The sequence below is a fragment of the Megalobrama amblycephala genome, linkage group LG20 (assembly GCF_018812025.1).
Source record: "Megalobrama amblycephala isolate DHTTF-2021 linkage group LG20, ASM1881202v1, whole genome shotgun sequence".
NCBI classification, from domain to species: Eukaryota; Metazoa; Chordata; class Actinopteri; order Cypriniformes; family Xenocyprididae; genus Megalobrama; species Megalobrama amblycephala.
Window position 1 is genome coordinate 11,162,886 of NC_063063.1, and position 19,245 is coordinate 11,182,130.

The window sequence follows — 19,245 nt, forward strand, 5'->3', positions numbered from 1 at the left end:
TTAGTTTTTCCTACAATCACCAAACTCGGTACACATATTGTTCTCATCAAGCCGGACAATTTTCTAATTTACATTCATTAGCTCCGACCAACAGGAAGTCAGCTATTTTGGTTTGAATGTTAATTTTTTGAAAAAACAGGCTATGAATTTTATACTACTGCTCCTACAGGGTTTATCCAATTTACACCAAACTTTTTTTAACTTGTTGCTAACACATTGAAGTTGTTTAATTGCAAACGGATTTTGGATATCTCAAACGGTTTGGCCGTGGCGAGGCAACGAATTTATGGCAAGAAAAGGGAAACAAAGTGTTATAACTTCTGCATACATTAATTGATTTTGATGAAACTTCGGCTTAGTCTTCGTTGTACAAGGCTGATCACATGGATGTGACTATTGTGATTCAAAGTAATAGCGCCACCAACTGGAAGCAGAAAATGTGTCACTTTTAGCATACATTGAGATCACCCTCTTATTTTTACCTGATTTGCTTCAAAATTCATCAGAATAATGTTAAAACTTGGCACATGTAATACTTTGAAAATGGGCAGGGAGGAGGGGCTCTATAGCAGCACCTTGTAGTGCAGTAAATGTGGAGCGAATTTGACATAGTCCTTTGATGTTTAACCGTTTTAAATGCCTATTGCCCGCTGTGCACAGTTGCCCTGAAGCCACCGGGGTGGCGGTGCCACCGGGCTTGGGCCCGCCATCGCTGCTCGCAGCTATATTTATTATTCTTCTTCTTCTTCTCCAAAGTAAATCGCATTTTAGAGGGCCTAAACGTGCTCGAAAACTCATGAAACTTTGCACACGCGTCAGAAGTGGTGAAAATTTACGTCTGTTATGGGTTTCGGAATTGGGCGTGGCAAAATGGCTCGATAGCGCCATCTAACGTTCAGCCCCGCTCGCTACATAACACTAGGGGTTTGAAATTCAGTACACACATTTATCAGCCCAGTACCTACAAAAAATTCTCTTGGAGCGAAATCCGAAACCAAACAGGAAGTCAGATATTTTGAATTAATTCACCGGTTTTTGCATTTTCCAGACGTTGTACTTTAACGAACTCCTCCTAGAGATTTAATCAGATCAATGTCATTTTTGGTCAGTCTAATCTAAAGGCCTTTGTGACGTTAAATTGCGAAGATCTAGAGTTTTCATTGAAGGGCGTGTCCGTGGCTGCCTGACAAAGTTTGATGTTTTCGCCTTGAAAAAGGAAGTTGATGTAACTCAGACAAACAATGTCGTATCTGCCCCAAACTTCACATGTTTTATTAGAGTCCTGACCTGAAGACATCTTCATAACAATATTCGGTCCCACTTTATATTAAGTGGCCTTAACTACTATGTACTTACATTTAAATTAATCATTTGATACAATGCACTTATTGTGTACATACATGTTTTTACATTGTACTTATATTTTAAAAACACCTGCATGTAATTACATCTGTAATTATTTTCTGTAATTACATTTGTTGACCCATCCCTTAGACCTTACCCCTACCCTTAAACCTACCCATTCCACCAAAGCTTCCCCCAACCTTACCCGTATCCCACCTCAATAGCAGCAAAAGTGTTTAGCAATTCAATATGAACCCAATAAGTACATTGTACTTATTTTTTGATGTAAGTACATAGTAGTTAAGGCCACTTAATATAAAGTGGGACCCAATATTCAGTTTCAGTCATAGCGCCACCTGCAGGCAACAGGAAATGACATGTTTTACACTGTGATTAACTCCTCATGGAGATTTAACCAGATCAACATCATATGTTGTCAGTCTAATCTTAAGACCTTAGCGATGATAAATATCAAAGATCTTGAGTTTTCGGTGAAGGGCGTGTCCGTGGCGGCCTGACAAATTCTGATGTTTCGCCATGAAAGAGGAAACTGTTGTAACTCAGGCATACTATGTCCGATCTGCTCCAAACTTCACATGTGTGATAAGAGTCCTAGCCTAAAGACATCTATATGATAATATTCAGTTAGTCACAGTGCCACCTGCTGGCAACAGGAAGTGGCATGCTTTATACTGTAATTCAATACCAGATTCACATTTCATCATGCCACGAAGTACCAGACATGCTAGAAACACGTTAAATCATGCAACACTTGGCTGAGTGCTAATGTATGCGATTAACGCCACGAAAGAAACAGGAAGTTGTTGTAACTCAGGCATACAATGTCCGATCTGCTTCAAACTTCACGTGTTCAATGATAGTCCTGGCCTGAAGACATCAACATGGCAAAATTCAGTTACGTAAAAGTGCCACCTGTTGGCCGCAGGAAGTGTGGCATTTCGAAATGACTTTGGCATAATTCTCCTGTATTCACTCACTTAAATGCATGACGCCCACTGTTCACTGTTTTCCTGAGGCCAACGGGTGGCGGTGAGCCCAGGTGCGAGGGCCCTCTCAACGCTGCTTGCAGCTTTAATTCTTCTTCTTCTTCTTCTCCAAAGTAAATCGCATTTTAGAGGGCCTAAACGTGCTCGAAAACTCATGAAACTTTGCACACGCGTCAGAAGTGGTGAAAATTTACGTCTGTTATGGGTTTCGGAATTGGGCGTGGCAAAATGGCTCGATAGCGCCATCTAACGTACAGCCCCGCTCGCTACATAACACTAGGGGTTTGAAATTCGGTACACACATTTATCAGCCCAGTACCTACAAAAAATTCTCTTGGAGCGAAATCCGAAACCGAACAGGAAGTCCGTTTTTTGCATTTTCCAGACATTGTACTTTAACGAACTCCTCCTAGAGCTTTTATCAGATCAATGTCATATTTGGTCAGTCTAATCTAAAGGCCTTTGTGACGTTAAATTGCGAAGATCTAGAGTTTTCACCAAAGGGCGTGTCCGTGGCGCCCTGACAAAATTTGATGTTTTCGCCATGAAACAGGAAGTTGTTGTAATTCAGACAAACAATGTCCGATCTGCCCCAAACTTCACATGTTTTATTAGAGACCTGGCCTGAAGACATCTTCATAACAATATTCGGTTACAGTCATAGCGCCACCTGTAGGCAACAGGAAATGACATGTATTACTCTGTGATTAACTCCTCCTAGAGATTTAATCAGATCAATGTCATTTTTGGTCAGTCTAATCTAATGGCCTTTGTGACGTTAAATTGTGAAGATCTAGAGTTTTCACTCAAGGGCGTGTCCGTGGTGGCATGACAAAGTCTGATATTTCGCCATGAAAAAGGAAGTTGTTGTAACTCAGACAAACAATGTCCGATCTGCCCCAAACTTCACACTTTTTATTAGAGTAGTGACCTGAAGACATCTTCATGACAATATTCAGTTACAGTCATAGCGCCACCTGGGGGCAACAGGAAATTACATGTTTTACACTGTGATTAACTCCTCATAGAGATTTAACCAGATCAACATCATATGTTGTCAGCCTAATCTTAAGAACTTAGCGATGATAAATTTCAAAGATCTTGAGTTTTCGTTGAAGGGCGTGTCCGTGGCGGACTGACAAATTCTGATGTTTCGCCATGAAAGAGGAAGCTGTTGTAACTCAGGCATACTATGTCTGATCTGCCCCAAACTTCACATGAGTGATAAAAGTCCTGGCCTAAAGACATCTATATGACAGTATTCAGTTAGCTATAGCGCCACCTGTTGGCAGCAGGAATCATGTGGCACTTTTACATGATTTTGCCATAATTCTCCTGTATTTACTCACTTACATGCATGTTGCCCACTCTTCGCTGTTTTCCTGTGGCCAACAGGTGACGGTGAGCCCGGGTGCGAGGGCCCTTTCATCGCTGCTTGCAGCTTTAATTTGCTATTGTCCTTGCTTGCTTACCTAGTCTGTTGATTCAGCTCTGCACATCCAGACGTTAATACTGGCTGCCCTTGTGTAATGCCTCAATCATGGGCTGGCATATGCAAATATTGGGGGTGTACATATTAATGATATGTAACAGTCGGTGTTATGTTGAGATTCGCCTGTTCTTCGGAGGTCTTTTAAACAAATGAAATTTATATAAGAAGGAGGAAACAATGGAGTTTGAGACTCACTGTATGCCTTTTCCATGTACTGAACTCTCGTTATTTAACTACGCCGAGGTAAATTCAATTTTTGAATCTAGGGCACCTTTAAAATTTGTTGTGCACCTGAGTCCATCTGCCCCACAGTTTACAAAAACTGATTTAACAGTGAATCATGTGGTAAATTATCATTGCATTGATTTATTTGATGTTATTATCGAATAATATTATAGCCTATATGATAGGCCTATATAATGTTTAGTGATTTTGATATCTCAGACTAAAATACCGGCAGGAATAAATATTTGGGCTAATTTACTCATTAAAACCAAAGGAGCGCCAAGAGAACGGATAACAGCCGCAACGAGCACTGGCCATGATTTCAGAAACAACACATTCCAGCGGATAGATCGCCTCTTATTTAACACAGACCTACACATTTCTTATCAAATGGAGATGTTTCTTTCTTTTAGGTACAGTTATTCGCCAAGTTTAAATTAATTTTTGAGACGTTTCAGAAAGATTCTCGCAGAGAGACAGCTGAAAGCGCATCCTGTTTTTTATTTATTCTATTTTTACAAAAGTCGCCTACAAGGTGTTGTTGTTATTGTGAGCGTAAATATAAAATAAAATTTAAAAAAGTAGACCATTTGTAGTCTTGCACTAATCTGTAGGCTATCGCCAAAAATGACGGAAGGCCTGTTTTAAGTTGTTTCTGTCATGAGGAAAAAATCCATCAGAACGCGCCGGCGCATTTGTCGGCCAGAGGGATAAAAATGTAGCCAATTTAGTTTCATATTTATATTTAAATATTGGGCTATAGCCTAATATTATTATTTTTTTAAATGTCACCTATGTTGATTATGAAAAGTGAATAGCATGACGGATGCGCAATGTCGGGAGACATGCAGCGGGTCAGACATGAGTTTGACCACTTCATTAAGTTTTGTTTTATAGTAAGTCTTTCTTTAAAGTGAATTTCGTTTTGTAGAAATTGTATCTTAATTTCAATCAATGTTTCATCAACCAATTGCCTATATTTAATAAATAGGAAGAAAACCAAGAACGTCGGGTGTGGAATGGATTGAAGTGTGTAACAAACGAACCCATGTTTCCGCGGCCTTTGAATAAGGCTGAAGCAATAGGCGTCTTTCTGTTTTTATTAAATTTCTGTATTACTTTATTAAATGTCTTTATTAATTAATTGATAAGATATTTTTGGTCTAACAATATATTTTAGCTGGTCTAAATTCTAAGTTAGACACAAATTTGCGTATAGGCGTATATAAGTTCCCTTCTAGACAAGCGCGTAAATTGCTGTTTCGGCCGCAAATTTTCAGTAATTTCGATCGGTGCATCAAATGATGTATAGGCCTAAACTAAATTCATGTAGTTACAGTAAAAATAATAAAGAAATAACTAGACTTATTGGCTAGGCTACATTTGGAAAAGAACTTCATACATTCCGGTAGCTGACCATAAGCAGAGCTGGCGATGGGGTAAATACGTTTGGGCAATATATAATAATATAAATAACAATAATAATGTCTCAGCAAAGACCGAACATATTTATTTGTCTCGGCACACATCCGCTAACAGTAACACAGCGCATCAAAGCTTGCTGTTGTCTTGGCTACCATACAAACGGCGATGGAAACAACAGTGATGAATTTTTCCCCCTTTTGTGGTCATTTAGCTCTATTTTCTATGATCTTCTGCTTGCATTTTTGGGCTTCAGTTGGATTCTTTATTTTCATCTTTAGTCAATTGAGTTCAGTCCTAAAAAAAAAAGCAAATAAGGCTATAAAGTAGTCTAGCCTAAATAGGTGAATCTGCGACGGGGCCCATCATAGGGTGGGAGCCCCCACTCACCGCGGGGGCTGCGGGGTGTCCCGTACGCCACTGCCTACACCCTTCATCCCTTCAAAGCTTTCACTTCGGAGGGTAAACCCTCTGAAGGGATTAGGGCATAGGGATGAGCCCTTCCGAATGGAACGCAGGGAAAAGTATAGAACCCAAGAGGCAACACTATGATAATTTTTGGATAACAGCCATTAGATGGCGCTCCGGTAGCGCGGCCGCCATTATGGGGTGAAAATACTAACTGGACCATTGAATCCTTCACATCTTACGCACCCAAAATCGGAGAATTTCACTGCCAAATCAGAAGTGCAATCAAACAGTTTTTAAAATTAAGTCACCAGTAAATTGTATGGCTCCTACAGTAAATGTTGTATTGTCTTAAATATATTTTATTTTACCTGTTGTGGAATCCAACCATTCATCAATCCGAGGTAACGTAGTTAGCCTACTTTATTGAGTAGGGGAGCGCGGGGCACAACCTAACGCTTTTTGACTTTCTCAGTTTGTGTAAATGTACTTAGGGTTCAGAGAATTTGGTCCACATAATTTCACACATGTCTGGTACAAATATGTGGCTTTGTTTCATTAATACAGTGTATATTTTTTTCTTTATTTACCCCGAAAGAAGGGAAGGGAAATGTGACAACATGCCCCAAAGATGGGGCACATTGTAACATGTGATGGAGCACGTTGTAACATGACCATTTGACAGCTAAAAATGTTATCTGATTTAATTAAAAAAATATACATGACAAACTAAAATATTTTGTCAATAAAAGACAATAATATTTTTTTTTTTCATATACAATAATAGCACTTTTTTAGAAATTCAAATTTAAATAATTTTGTAGTTTGACAATGAACAACTTTAAAACACAGCTATACAGCACTGGTCAAAACAATACAGGCAAAGAGATGAAGAAATATAACCAGACATTCAGAAAAACACAGAGCTGAACAAAACACTCCTCTCCCTCCACTCACAGCTTTCACAGAACATGAGGTAAATAGATGAGACAGTACAAATGCTGAACATTTCAGGAAATAATATTTTCTGGATGTTCAGGTTCTTCCTCTCAGTCTTTATTCAGCTTTTTTTCCATAGTTTATCAACAGAAATTCATAAAAGTTGATTATCCCAGTTATATCGTAACTGTATATAATAGTATAGTTCTAGTAGCGGAGCACATTGTAACGAAGTGTTACAACGAACCCTATCTGTGCAACTGGAATTTAAACCTGGTTAGTGTCTTCTGATAGTTAGTGAAGCATTAAAGAACTAGCCAAACTGCTAAACAACAGATTGGAGAATAAAATAATATCAGATTTGTCTAATTTTAAATAAACACAAAAAATATAGATGAAAAATTAGCTTATAGTAAATTTACTTTTGCTATTGTTAAATAAATGTTCAGTGATATCTACCAAAGATTTCTGAATTTTGGCGAAAATTCTGAATTTTGTCTCTATATATTGTCGATATGGCAACTAGTAAATATGCTAAGTTTCTTCATGCTAGCATGTGTGGAAGTATTTTGTTGTGAACACCAGTCAAGATGGCATTCCAGGGACCAGTTTACGACAGGGCCCCTCTGTAACTGCTGGTGTGTAGGAAGATGTGCCACACTGTGATTGGATCTTTGGTGAATGAACATAAATAAATGTTCAGCAACATCAGATAAGATGTTGGGACAACTACCAGACACCTCTTCCAGAGCAGGAAGGGGGACCTTCTGCACCCACCAAAACCAAGGAGAAGACTTCTTTAGGACGACACATTGACTCTAACCACCAAACTCATTCCTAAGGTTTAGGCAAGGACTGCCATAAAAAATTCCTTCAGGACCTCCTGGTTGGAGCAGCAGTGACTGAAATAAAGAAAGGCCACAGATATCTATCTAAATCCATTCATACCTATGTTTGGAGGCCTTAATTTGATCTAAACTGCATCACATCCACTCCATCTTCATGCAAAAGCACAGTTTATGTTAATGGTTACTGACTGCTAAACCAACAGGTCATGGGACAGACCTGTTAACAAATAAACAGATGCATGGACAATGATTTAACCATTTCATATCGTGTTTGGTGTCTATCTGTTCCCTACGATGCCTTTAATAATTTGAAAGAGGTTTGGTAAAGAAATAATGCATGGGTAAAATGTTAAAGACACTATTTTAACACTGTACTTTATGCTATGCACATGAGTTCCACACTAGGGTGGGCAACACCGGGGCTGCTTCAGATAACAGTAGCCAATCACACTCCAGGATCGGCAAGGCGCCACATTTCAATCTCCTCCTCATCAGAAAGGGATAAATATGTCCCCCGGGTAGACACTCCCTTGTTCTGCGTTTCCAACTCGACGGGGAAGGAGACATTAACAGACACTCCACGTCCTGAGTTCCTGACCTGACGAGGAAAGAAACTACAAGACGGTTAAGGTGAAGCTTTTGCGAACAAAACCATTTTCAATGTTTCCGGCTGCACTCTAGCTGCAAAAGGGCCCCAGTGTTGAGGGACTTCATCTGACCCTTACAGCTCCTGCAGCAGCGCAGCCCAGTCCGCAAAGGACCTCTGACATGACCTCTGGCAGACATTGCTTGTACCACACGGCTCCTCAGCGACGCAGCCAGCCTGCAAAGGAACCTGTGAAGATTCATCTGACCCAGCTGCCCAGTCCATCCTAAAGGACCCTCTTGGCGCAACCGAAGTTCAGCATCCTCCAGCCCAGCGTGGCACGACTACTGGATCGCAACTCCGCGCCCTCCCACTGCACGCAGCCTGCATCATCAGTGACCGACTGTGTGGAACGTAAATATAAACTTACCAAACCTCTTTTCTAGAGACCTTGGCATTAGTTTATACATGCAGCATATGTTTTTCTAACCTGTTTAGATAACAGTTACTGGAGGTCAGTTTGTTACAAATAATAGGGATATTATTTGTTGAATGATAAATAAGCAATTATTTATCACCATTTTACCAGAGCCATTAGGTGGCTCCCATAAGCATTCCCATACGATTCTCTTCCATCCTACATTCAGTTCAACAGCATTGCATTTATCCATTCTGTGTTCACTTCATTTAGTTGTTTCTTTGATTTAATTCAGTATTCTCCTTTGATTATTATTTTACTATCTTTTAGAAGTGCATATTCATTATTTCATTATTAATCGTTGTGGTATTTACTCTTGCATGTTTATTGTTAATAAATTTCATTGATTTTATTATAACTGTGTCTTCCTTGTGTTGATGATCAAAGATTCTACTAGTTGACCAGACTCACGAATCCTTCAGATAAATCAGTTGACCGACTCCCTCCATTTTATATTAATTCTGAATTATTGAACAGCTCTTTTGGAGTGTTCTTAAAATGTTAAGATAGTATTCTTAACTGGTGCCCCGTATTACAAAAGGGGGAGGGGTCATCTGATACACTCATAACCACACCTTAAGTGACACATGATCAAAAATCACTACGTCACAGGTGAATGGAGTAAAAATCACTACAATTTAAACCACGTGTGTTACAACTAACCCCGTGTTAGTTTGTGCCCCACGCTCCCCTATTTCCATTTTATGCAACTTTACACATTTATTAATAATAAATTAATAATTAATACATTTAAGATCATCATGTTTGCAGTGAACAATATATTTTAGACCTAGTGGAGTAATAGTAATAACATCTAGGTCTGAATTGAAATAGGCTACACATTTTAATGGATCACGCTACAAACATATTGATCTTATAATGCATGATGCATTGCTGTGTCTGTTATCTCATAATTCCCTCTTTTAGACACTTTTGCTTTAACAGACATTAGACAACACTGCAAAATCAAGCTGTTATATTCATATATTTATTGTCCAACTGTCACGGTTCATGGGTTCACTTACTCGCCCTCTTGTGGTTGTGGTGCATTGCCTGTGGTTACTGATTGTGTGGGCGTCACCCACCTGTTTGATTGTGATGTGCTGCCAGCTGTGTCTTGTTCTGTGTTTATTATATCTTGTGCGTGTCTACATGGTGTCTTTGTCAGTTCGTTGCTGGCTGTCCCTGTGTCGTGTGTTCCGTGTTTCACTTCCCGTTTCCTGGATTTCTGGACTATCGTCTTGTGCCCGCGTCTGGGTGGATTATATGAACTGTCGTCTTGTGCCCGCGTCTGGGTTGGATTATCCTTGGTTTATGATACCCGCTGCAGCCCTGCGCCACCCTGTTCATCTGCCTCCGCACGCCATTGCTTCAGCACGCCTCAGTCACTGCAACGACTGCCCATTTGGAGTTAAGTTATTGTACAGCGTATTCTGTCAATAAATATTGTTTTACTTGCACTTGGATCCTCTCTCCGTGTTCATTTCCTGACAGAACGAACTGACCAAGAATGGATCCAGCAAGGTCGTCGGATCTTCAGGAGTATTTGAGCAAGAGCGCTCAACGGATGGATCAGCAAGACGAGCAGGTGATGGCCACTGCTCATGCCGTGCAAGCGTTGGTGGCGCAGGTGGCCGAGCTCTCGACCCAGGTATTACATCTTTCATCTCCCACTGCGCCAGCACCACCGTCCGTTCCCCACTCATCCGCCAGCACGCAACAGGAACCTCGCATTCCTGCACCTGAGAGGTATGGTGGAGAACCTGATACTTGTAGAGCTTTTTTGTCTAAATGCTCTATTTATTTCTCTCTGCAACCTAACACGTTCTCTTCTGAGGAGTCTAAAGTAGCGTTGGTTATGATGTTATTGACTGGACGAGCGGCGTTATGGGGAACGGCGGTGTGGGAGAACAGCCATCCGTGCCGGGAGGAGAGGACACACCGGAGGGAGAAAGGACTTTGTTTGTACTGTGGTGGAGCTGGACATTTTCTTAAAGACTGCCCAGTAAAAGACAAAGCCCGGCAGTAGGACCGAGGTTACTGTCAGGTGGTCTAACCTTGGATAAACCCTCGTCTGCGATGCTCCTCCCGGTGAGACTGCAGTGGGACATGAACATGTCAAATGTGCCCCAGGAGTACCTCGACCTGAAGGAAGTGTTCAGTAAGTCCCGGGCTGCTTCTCTTCCTCCGCATCGTCCCTATGATTGTGCCATAGACTTAGTTCCAGGGTCTTCTCCGCCTAAAGGCAAGTTATATTCACTTTCTAGTCCTGAAAGGATCAAGGTCATGGAGAAATATATTTCTGATTCTCTGGCAGCTGGGATCATCCGCCCTTCCTCGTCTCCCGCGGGGGCAGGTTTTTTTTTCGTGGGTAAGAAGGATGGGTCCCTGCGGCCGTGCATTGATTACAGAGGACTGAACAACATCACGGTAAAGAATACTTATCCTTTGCCGTTGATGTCTTCTGCCTTTGAACGGTTGCAGGGCGCATCTCTATTCACGAAATTGGACCTGCGCAACGCTTATCATTTGGTCCGCATTAGGGAGGGGGATGAGTGGAAGACGGCTTTTAACACCCCTAGAGGGCACTTTGAATACTTGGTTATGCCTTTCGGCCTTTCCAACTCGCCCGCCGTCTTCCAAGCACTCGTCAATGATGTGTTGAGAGATATGGTCGATCAGTTCATATATGTCTACCTGGACGACATATTGATATTTTCTTCTTCTCTCCAGGAACATGTGCAACACGTCAGGCGAGTGCTCCAGAGGCTGTTAGAGAATGGGCTTTTTGTCAAGGCGTAGAAGTGCGTTTTCCATGCACAGTCAGTTCCATTTTTGGGGTACATCGTGTCGTCCGAGGGGGTGCGCATGGATCCTGACAAGGTTAAGGCTGTGGTGGATTGGCCAATTCCAGATTCCCGCAAGGCCCTGCAGAGGTTTTTGGGATTCGCCAATTTTTACCGGCGTTTTATTCGCAATTTCAGCCAACTAGCCGCTCCTCTGACTGCCTTGACCTCCCCCGCAACGGCGTTCAGGTGGTCGGATGCAGCTGAGGCTGCATTCTCCAACCTCAAGAGCCGCTTCGTTTCGGCTCCCATTCTTGTCGCCCCTGATCCTTCACGTCAGTTTGTGGTGGAGGTTGATGCGTCAGAGGTGGGGGTAGGTGCAGTTCTATCCCAGCGCTCCGCAGCGGACGATAAGATGCATCCTTGCGCGTTTTTTTCACATCGTTTAACTGCTGCCGAACAGAATTACGACATTGGTAACAAGGAGCTGCTGGCGGTCAAATTAGCTTTGGAAGAGTGGCGTCACTGGTTGGAGGGTTCAGGGATACCTTTCATCATCTGGACTGATCATAAGAACCTTGAATACATCAGATCCGCTAAATGACTAAACTCTAGGCAGGCTCGGTGGGCTCTGTTTTTCGGCCGTTTTGATTTTTCTTACCGTCCCGGGTCCAAAAACATCAAGCCCGATGCATTATCTCGTGTTTTTGATCGTTCCGAGCGCCCGTCCACTCCCGAGTGTATTCTTCCTGAGAGACTTATTGTCTCTTCACTCACATGGGAGGTCGAGTCGAAGGTCCGCACGGCCTTAGAAGGGGTAACGCCTCCGCCCGGGTGCCCACCGAGTCGGTTATTTGTGCCAGAGGAGTTACGTTCAGACGTTATCCGATGGGGCCACGATTCCAATCTGGCTTGTCATCCAGGGGTTAGTCGTACCAATTTTTTGGTCAAACAACGATTCTGGTGGCCCTGCATGGCTCACGACGTTCGCAATTTTGTTTTGGCTTGCTCTGTCTGCGCTCGTGGTAAGACTTCCAATCGTCCCCCTGAGGGGCTCCTTCAACCGCTGTCTGTCCCTTCGAGACCCTGGTCCCACATAGCGCTAGATTTCGTCACAGGCCTCCCTCCTTCACAGGGCAATACGGTGATTTTGACCGTAGTGGACCGGTTCTCGAAGGCGGCACATTTCATCCCCTTGCCCAAATTAGCTTCCTTGGGTGGAGTACGCGCACAACTCGTTACCAGTGTCGGCTACGGGCCTGTCGCCTTTTCAGTGTAGTCTAGGTTACAAGCCACCTGTTTTTCCCAGTCTGGAATCCGAAGTCGCGGTCCCCTCCGCTCACGCCTTCGTCCAGAGGTGTCGTCACACGTGGAGAAGAGCCCGAGAGACTCTTCTTCAGGTGGGAGCGTGCACCAAGGCCCAGGCCGATCGCCACCGGCTGAAGCCTCCCGTATACGTCGTTGGTCAAAAAGTGTGGCTTTCATCCAAGAACATTCCGCTCCGCTCCGTGAGTAACAAGTTAGCACCCAAATTCATTGGCCCGTTTACGGTCACCAAAGTTCTTAGCCCGGTGACTGTCCGCCTCAAATTGCCACCAGCGTACCGCAGAATTCATCCCGTCTTTCACGTGTCTAAAATGAAACCTGTTTTTCATTCTAACAGTAATCCGCCGGTTCCGGTTCCTCCCTCGCCGTGTTTATAAGCCTTATAAGCCTCCCTCGTGTTTATAAGCCTTTTAAAGAATTTTAACCCAAACTGACTGGGTTTCTAGAGAGCAAAGGTTTTGTGAAAAAAAGTGGAAGACTTAAACACAAAGTCTGTAAAATAAACTGTTAAAAGGATTTGATGATCACTAATGATAGTATTTTATTCTGTGTTGTCATCATTCAGGTTGGATTTCAGCTTTAATGTGCATTTTTTTTAACAAAGCAGCTGATATTGCCATAGAAACTAGTTGACTGCTGGCTCACTTTCACCCCAAAATGGCGGAAACGCAGGGCCGCTGCTAGGTGCCGGTGTTGCAATGGAACGTTCAATAGAGGGTATGCATCGACGTCACTTTCCCGCCAGAACACGCTCCCTCAGCTGGACTGAGTGGCAAAAGAACCTGCTGCATGACTGGATTTAATAGGGGAAACTGCGAAAACGCGAGTAAAACAAACGATTACACTAAAGGTTGGACTCAAAATTGTTCCTTAAACCTAATCCATGGATATTGACATGCAGCCAGGAATCGTGTTTCCTGACATTTATGTGTGCCTGATTTCGATGCTGGGGAAATACATAAAGCAAATCTGCCTGTGAATATTTTATATAACTACAATATAGTTAGGTCTAAATCAGAGTGATCACTTATATCAATGTTATATTTCGTCATATTGTCCAGCCCTAAAACTTGTATAGTTTTTGTCAGTGGTTATTTAGAAACACCCAAATTATGCAGAATATAAGATTGCAAATATTTAATTGATGATTTGTCAACACAATATATAACAATACAATATATACGGTATGATTTTACCTCAAAATCCAACATTTCGACACAAAATGATAACTGCAAAACATGTTCTCTGCCTGGAGTCCAGCTGTTTCTGTGAATTGCAGTGGTCCATTTGCTTCTTTTTTCTGTAGCTTTCAGCAATTTTTAAATATATACCTCAGATTTTGTATCAAAGCTATTTGTACAGTCAATCGCAAAGCTCTTTCCCATTTTGGATGTGTTTTGTGTGTTTTTCGCTGCATTCACGCTGAAAACCAATGCTGCCGCTCAGTCTTTTGCCACTCAGTGGGCGTAACTGCAGTCATAACGGTCGACGGTGACGTCACGTGCAGGTACGTGTAGGTCCCAGGTACGAAAAGGCAGCAGATTTGCGTCGTGAAATACACCTGCGTCTGCTCCTGTATTCACATCAACGAGTCTGTAGTTCAATTCTGATAGCTTTTGTGTAATACGATAAGGGCCTGTATATACAGGTGCAAGCTTAGCCATGAAGTTTGCCAGAGCATCAGAACGAGGATGAGTTTTTACTCTGACCAGTTAATCCACAGAGTAAGATACAGTCCGATGTCTCCGGTCATAGTACTTCTTCCTTTTGGCATGGCTTTCACTCAAAACGGACCTAGCATGATCATATGCTTCTCTGATTGATGACTCCAAGCTTTCTGGGTATGGAATACCAGGTTCATCCACACCATCACAGTTTGGCTGAATGAAAATGTCAAGAGGAGTATTCAATTCTCGTCCGTACGGCAACATGGATGGGCTATGGCTAGTGCTTTCATGTGGTGCAGTTCTCAAGGCAAAGCAAATTTAGGGCAGGCAACGATCTCATCGCAGTGTGTTTGTTACCAACGTAAGCATGGATGGCAGTCTTCAGCGAACGATTCACCCTCTCCGTTGCATTTGTTTGGGGGTGATATGCAGTTGTAAGTCTGTGTTCCGACCCCAGGGTGGTGAGTACATGCTTGAAGAGTTCACTGATGAATGGGGGCCCTCTGTCTGAGATCAGATAAGTAGGCGCACCATGACGCGCAAAGACCTCACTTAGCAACCTGCTGGCAGCAACTTGGGCAGTTGCTTCTCTCACAGCACTTACTTCCACCCATTTTGAAAAATAGTCCACAAAGGGATGTATGCATTTCCGCTGGGTGTGTGCGGTAAAGGCCGTACAAAGTCCATCCCAGTATACTCCCATGGGTTGATGGGAATCAGGGAATCAATCAGGAAATCAATGTCTAGGTTTTGTGAACTGTCAGACAGTACAGGAGGCGACGTACTTCTTAGTGTCAGACGACATCTTCGGCCAGCAAAATCAAAGTTTCAGTTTTGCTATCGTTTTCGTCAACCCCCAAGTGTCCAGCCATTGGGTGATTATGGTAATATTCCATCAAACTCCTTTTAACAGCCGTAGGTGCATACAGTTTAAGGCACTTTATGGAGTGAAGATTACAAGACACTTTGTCATCTACAAAGTCCAGGATGCCATCCTGGATCACATACTGAGATAACTCCTCAGTGTCACTCTCATCCTTTCCCTCTAACATCCGCAGAAGTTTCCCCATAACTGGGTCATTGAGCTACAGCTGCCTATGGTGCTCCCGATCTGAAAACATTACAGGCGGTAAAGTACGCAGGTCAAGGCCCCCAGTTATGGCATAATCTGGGAGGATTCCCAAGGGTGCACCGCAGGAAGAAACAGGGTTAAGGGCATCGGGCACTTTGTTACTTGTCCCTGGCTTATGGACAATGACCACCTAGCCAGCCGGCCAGACAGGTTTGGGTGAGACATCAGCCATCTCAAACTGCTGTGGTCTGAAAAGATTGTCAAATGAAGACCCTCAATATACGGCCTGAAGTGTTCAAGGGCCCAGATGACGGCCAAGCACTCTTTTTCCGGAGTGGAATATGATCTTTCAGACTTGTGTAGGGAATGACTCGCGTAGGCCACCACAACATCTCTGCCATTGTTGTCCCTTTGCATGAGTGCGGTGCCAAGTCCACTATCACACGTATCCATGTGGATAAAGAAAGGAAGAGAAAAGTCTGGGAATCTCAAAATAGGAGCAGAAGTCAGCTTGTCTTTGAGAAAATCCATGGCCGTCTGACACTCACTCGACCACACAAAAGGAACATCCATCCTGGTCAACGCAAAGAGTGGCTCAGCATGGTGGGCATAATCATGGATAAAATGTTTATAATAGCTGGTCATTCCCAGAAACTGTCTGACTTGCTTTGTGTTAGTCGGTGAAATCCGTCACTACCTTTACTTTGTCCTCATTTGGCAGGATCCCTTTTGAGTTGACACTATAACCCAGAAAAGTGAGTTTACTCCTGCAGAACTGGCACTTTGCCAACTTAATGGACAATCCTGGAAAGAACATCTTCAGCGAGGTGCTGCTCAAAGGTAGGTGACGCCACCACAATGTCGTCTAAGTAGACAGCACAAGACTTATAGATGGACTGTTCATAAGCCTCTGGAATGTGGTGGGTGCAGTGCACAATCCAAAAGGTAAGACACAAAATTAATATAACCCACAGTGGGAAATGAAAGTGGGAAATGAAACAGTGGGCTTTGAGTTTTCCGCCACCTGCCAGTAGCCTCTGGCCAAGTCAATGGTGGAAATGAAAGTCCCTCTAGCCAGGAAGTCGAGAGATTCATCAATCCTCGGGAGTGGATATGAGTCTTTGACTGTGAGCTTATTGAGTGCACAATTAATAAATAGAGCCAAATCACAGAACCTGGTAATAGTAAGGTACATGTCAAAATTTTTCTGCTCACTTATGCAAGTTTATTTTAAACAGCCACTTTTATAAAATAAAGTGAAAATTACTTAAATATGGATTTTTAATACATTTGAATTAAATCAATAAATAATTAATTTAAAGACATACATTGAACATTTGCAAACACAGCACATGACTTTCTTTAACACCCATGTCTAGAAAACACACACTCTCCTCTGTAAAAACAAAACAAAGATTTAAGTCTTATTAAGATTTAAGTCGTAATAATAATTGTAACTCAAGTGACATTTGAAAAGTAGTCCTGTCCAAATAGTGATATAATGTCATGGTTCAATTTCAAATGAGTGTGAAGTTATCATTTGCAGTTCAATATTTCTATAAGTTCATCAAAAAATGGGTACACACACACACACACACACACACACACACACACACACACACACACACACACACACACACACACACTCTGTCTGCAACCTCCTTACTCAGTCTCACTCTCTGTGTGTGTATGTGGGGGTCTCTGTCTATGTGTGTGTGTTGGGAGGGGGGGGGGTCCTCTGTCTGTGTGTGTGTCTCTGTCTGTGTGTGTGTCTCTGTCTGTACTTGTTTTGACTATACTTGTAAGGAACAAATGTCCTCACTTTTATTGTAGAATACTTTCACAACCCACTAATGAGGACATTGACTGGTCCTCACTATTTTAACACTCTGAGGTCTAAAAACGCGCCGGCGCGTTTTGCAGGTTTTTTTTCACATTGCAGCAAAACAGACTTAAAATACTCCGTCATTTTTTGTCATAGAAACATAAGTAATACATCAATTGAAACTATAGAATATCTCCTTTTATTTGTATACACTCAGAGTAAAAACAAAATGTTGTGCTTTTTGTAAAATAAAGAAAACTAACATGATGCGTGATCTCTCGTCTCCCTCTGAACGAAGTCCAATCTGATAGTTCTCAGAAAATGAAGTGTAACTTAGTGAATACTAATCACAAAAAATTCATACTTATGTCTAACAAAACGTTGAAATGTCAGGTTTTAAATCGTGCAAGTCAAATCGAAAACAAACATTCTGTGTTTATGTAATCTGTATGAAAAGAGAGCCATGTCAGAAGTCCGTGATTCAGCTCATTACCCACTAATGCGGCCACGCCCACGGAGCCAGCGCTATTCACAGGCAAATTCAGAGACAACACATGCATTCATCATCTCAATCGTGTATTTATTGCCTTGAAAATTGTTTATCTGGATGAAAAAGCCATGGTTAGCGATCTCTGGAAGACATGCAGTAAATTCCTGTTTGTTTTCTTCTATTGATAAGTTTTAAGTGAGTTTTTGTTTCTTTAGCGCCCTCCGGCTGTAGTATGAATTGGTAAACACCATTCATGGAATATCGTCTTCTTCTTAGGTGAATTTGTGGACTAAAATGCACAGAGCGCCCTCCGGCTGCAGTATGAATTGCAAACACCAGCGCTCATAGAGATAACAATGAATATTAAATAAAAAATAACTCCTCTGTATAGAAAATTGACATAAACATATGAGAATTCTATATTTCTCCAAATGTGCATGCTTTTAAACTAAAAGCCTATATTCAGACTCTTTGCATCACAGAAATACATTATATTTTAAAGTATAATATAAAACCATTATTTTATATTGTAATAAAATTTTTCTGTATGTTTCATATACCATGATGAGCTTGAGACATCACAGAAGTTTTTTTTCACAGCCTACCTGACTGAAATGCCTCATTAATATGCAAGTCTTTTCAGGTCATTACTATTCAATTCTTTTGTCTTCACAGGTGAGAATGAGCCATTATTCATGGAGATTCACGCCTCCTCGCATACCGTGTTTCTTGGCAAAAAGTGTCTTACAAAAACTAAATCAGTATATTGTTATAAATGAAAGAGTAGTCAGCATAATTTTACATAATTTTGAAGCAAAAACTCTAGTCTACAACCTTCAATACCCAAAAGTCTTGTGAACACAGATTTAATATACTTTTATTGGCCTTATATCAGTGACTTAAGTTTTTTGTTTTTTCAGTAACCACGCATAAACGTTATTCCTTCAAAAACACAAACATGTACACACATGTTCCTCACATATTATGGTAGCCTAGTTTGTGCTGAATACAGTGTAATGACACTTGTGTCATTAATATGTTTATGAACAACTGAAAAAAGCACAAATGTCAGGGCATGTCAAAACTTCTCCAGGCCCCAAATCAGCCTCAGACTCCAGAGGGTTAAAAGGCTTGTCAATCAACCACAAGACGTTTTTATTTAAATCTAGTGATGTGCACATGTTTCTGTGATAGGTAGGTTTAGGAGTATGGGTTGGGTTAGGTGATTGGTCAACTGGTCAACTGGTATATTGTTTATGTACCATTTGGTTGATCAAATCCTGAGCAAATGGTAATCAATTGTAGAATGGGTATGGGTGTGGGACACAGA

General features: G+C 41.9%; 1 pseudogene; it reads left to right on the forward strand.

The window, feature by feature from the left end:
• LOC125255988 overlaps nt 1-8,561 on the forward strand; it is a 34,841-nt pseudogene extending 26,280 nt beyond the window's left edge.
• Nucleotides 8,562-19,245: the final 10,684 nt, after the last annotated feature.